Source organism: Monopterus albus, unplaced genomic scaffold, assembly GCF_001952655.1.
Source record: "Monopterus albus unplaced genomic scaffold, M_albus_1.0 scaffold278.1, whole genome shotgun sequence".
NCBI lineage: Eukaryota > Metazoa > Chordata > Actinopteri > Synbranchiformes > Synbranchidae > Monopterus > Monopterus albus.
In genome coordinates this window covers 310,407-314,484 of record NW_018128158.1, presented here as the reverse complement: position 1 = coordinate 314,484, position 4,078 = coordinate 310,407, and positions in this window count along the sequence as shown.

Below are 4,078 nucleotides of genomic sequence, written 5' to 3'. Positions count from 1 at the left end.
GAAGACCCAGGACACGCTGGAGGGACTATGTCTCTTGGCTGGCCTGGGAACACCTCGGCCTCCCCTCGGAGGAGCTGGAGGAAGTGTCTGGAGAGAGGGAAGTCTGGGCATCTTTGCTTAGACTGCTGCCCCCGCGACCCGGTCCCGGATAAGTGGAGGAAAATGGATGGATGGATGGATGATCAATTCCAAAATCCAAATCCTATAACACATTCCGTGAGCATTACATAGTACAGTATATTTGAGTTATGCATATTTTGAGAACCTGAGTAGTTTTAATGAGCTAAGATCCATGCATGTAACTGCATTTCACCCTTGGGGATTATAATAACCACACATGTTGGTATGAATGGGGTGAAGCAGCTTGGGACACTTTAGATTTGTCAGTAATCGGCATGTAATGTTGCGGGTGAACTCGATTATATTGCCAGATGAGGAAAAGCAGAAAACAATCTTTTTGCTGAGGTGGAGATTACAAATAACAAAACACAATGCAGGAGTCCAGAAAACATAATCAAGTCAATCCGGGGTCAGAGCTAGAAAAACAAACACAAGACAAAAAAACCACTGGAAAGTCTGAACATGGTTTAGTACGATCTGGCAGCCTCCCTTGTGGGGGAAAGCTGCCTATAACAGGGTGAAAACAGGTGTAAACAATAACTGGTGATTAAAGTAAAAAGTCTGAAACTAAGGTGAAACTGAAACAGGAAGTAATGTCAAAATAAAAGCATGGGAACAGAAACTGACAGGACAGAATCATGACAAGAATCAGTTTAATTCAATTCAATTTTATTTGTAGAGCCCCAAATCACAACAAACGTAATCTCAGGATACTTTAGAAAGTAGTTACTATTATTGCAGAGGAAAAACTCAAGAAATCCCCCTTGAGCAGGCACTTGGCAACAGTGGGCAGGAAAAACTCCCTTTAGAAAGAAACCTGAATAATAATAACATTGAATATTCACTGTGTTATTTTATTTGTATTGAATCTGACAATATTGAAAACTTGTAAGATATTCGTGTTATGTTTAGTGTGAATATATGTGGTGCATTTAAATCCTCCCAGGAAATAAAAAAACAAACAAAAAACAATGCTATTTTGTATTGTTTATTTGTGTCGCTTTTCATGTGAAAAGACCTTAAGTTTCTGTGCAGACCCTTTAGGACCAAATGATGTTACCAGCACATATTATGGGCTGTTTTGATTCAGTTCAATTTTATTTCATCTCAGGACACTTTACAAAGTACACTCTAGACTTTACCATTATTAATATTGTATAGAAAAGGCCCAACAATTCCCCATTGAGCAAGTAATTGGTGACAGTGAGGAGGAAACACTCCCTTTAATGGCTGAAACCTTCAGCAGACCCCAGCTCTTGGTGGCCAGCCTTCGGCCTCAACTGGTTGGGCTGAATGGATAGAGAAAAGAAAGGAAATAAGACAAACAATCAAAGAGTGGGTAGGTTCATGTGGCTGCTTATCAGAAACCATGCCCAGCCCTGGTTAGCTTCTGAGCTCAGACGAGATCGGGTTGACACACAGATAAGTAATGGACAGAGGTGAGTATTCTCTTCCAAAAATGAACTAGATGATAGCACAGAAAAAAGGTAGACCAGCAAATTCCAGAGGCTAGGGAGAGGAATGCAGATAAGTTTGACAGATATAACACACAGGCCTATGCACAAAGTACCAATGACAAAAGCAGTTCTCTTCAGTCTGCTAACAAGAATGCCTGCACTCATGGACAAAAGTCCATAGGGCAAAAACAAGTTAAAAAAACAGGCTGGATCAAAAAAAAAAAGACTAACTGCACTGACAAGTCTAAAAGTGGATGGACAGTATCCCATGTGGCAAGTGGAGAGTCAGGCAAGCAGAATACAGGTTTGGTGACCAGGTTCAGGCAGACAGGATAGAGGCTTGGTGAAATAAATGATATAAAATCCTTCATTACATTTGTCGTATATCGCCTTTCTTGTACCTATAAATACTATACACACAAAGAGACGACATGAAGACAAAGTTTTTGAACATAAAAATGCAGTTAGGAAAGGTAATCTGGATTAACCTAGAGATTTCAAAGATGCACATAACAATAATCCTGACACCCTTAAGGTGGACTGTTAAACTATAAATAAAAACATTCAGGGTGATGATCGTCTGAAGTTGTTACTTTAGAGAAAAACTTTCCATATACATAAATTGCAGGCTACATCTTATCTAGGATTACTGATGATATGATAATGATATTGACTTTAGTCATTTTCAGTAAATGTATATAGTTTATGTTTTGTATATTCATGTGTTTTGTATTTGATGTGGGTCATGTTTTGTTTGTGTCTGTGTGTTGTACTTTCAGGTCTGTCTTTGTGCAGCCATCTCTTCCAGGTGGAGTTGAGTTAATGCACAATATGTAGTATGGTCAGAGTGAAGTCTCTGCGCCTTTGTACGGGTCTCTGCAAGAACATCGGGCGTCAAACTTCCTGTTGTTTAGCACAGTGTGCAGGGGATCCCAAAATAGAGAAGTGTAACCAGGGTGGGGGCCCGGTTGGACGTCAAGATCTGGACAATTACAGGAAGTTGGGAAATGGCCATATAGTTAGCTGCAGAGCTGATCAGGTGTGTGTGTGAGGACCTGAAGAGAAGACCAGACCTGCTGACTGACAGCCTGACTTTCTCTGCGGAGGCCCAAACCTGACAGGTGATCCTGTTTCTCGCCTTCTCCACTATTATCATAAAATATTGTTCAATAAATGATGATTGGCACTGCAGTGATTCTCCCTGTGTATTGATTTTTGCCATGACACTATGATTACCTTCCTCCTTTATACCTCTGGCAGACGCTCTGTCTTCACCGGAGCATTAACAGAACTCACACCAAATACCTGTGTTGATGGTATGTAATAGACCTCATTTTGATTTTCGTGCTGACAGTTCCTGTGCTGTGGATTTCATTTTGTACATTGGTTATATGTTGTTTTGTGTTATACGTCCACGCTGACAGTTCCTGTGTGGATCTCTGTGTTTGTTTTTTCCATGAGGTTAGCGATATGCTATTTGCTTTCCACGCTGACAGTTCCTGTGCTGTGGATTTCTTTTTCGTTCGTCAGTCCTCCTGGTTCATTTGTCTATTCACCTGTCCGTCCTGATCCTCCTACTCTCCTGGTTCCTGTCATTAACCTGTCTACTCCCCTGGTAGTTCTGGTCTCCTCAGCCATCTTTACCCAGCCCTGGTTGTATGTATTCATTGACTCTGTTCCTTTTTGTGATCCCCATCATTAAACCACCTTTTTTACTAGCACCTGGGTCAGCAGTCTTGAGTCCTACCTCAGTTCTCCCTCACTCTCCTGGTGAGGGGGACTAACCTTAACAGGTGGAAGTGTTGCATTGAATTGCATACAATTGTACAGGTGTGCCTAATAAAGTGGCCATTCAGAGTATATTTACCTAATAATTATTTGAACTGTTTTCTAATGATTTATGAAAGTCAAATCACAAAATGAAAAGAAAAAAAATCTTACATCTGGTTCAAAAATTCCATTCGAAATATACAGTGCCTTGCGAAAGTATTCGGCCCCCTTGAACTTTGCGACCTTTTGCCACATTTCAGGCTTCAAACATAAAGATATAAAACTGTAATTTTTTGTGAAGAATCAACAACAAGTGGGACACAATCATGAAGTGGAACACATACTGTCTCTACACAGAAGTTAATGCAGGCAGTTTCTACTTCAGTATCACTTGATTCTCAGCAATACAATTGTAAGATATATAAGCAAGGAAAATAAATGCATTAAGAATGACCAAAGCTCAGTAGTTCTGGACAATCATCAATAGATATCTATGGATAGACAAGGAAATTAAAGTTATGACAAGTAACTAAAGGGAACTAAAGGTATGAGAATTGTTAGGTAATTTTTTAGTCAGATAGATATTGCTTAGATACTTGTTGTATTAGAAATGATTAGTGGAGACAGGATGTCTAGCTCAGGCTGTTAAATGCTTAGTCATTCTCATGAGTTTTTTGCAGGGTGCATATGGCCAAGGATAACTAGATAGAAAAGTTTGACTGTCAGCAGAC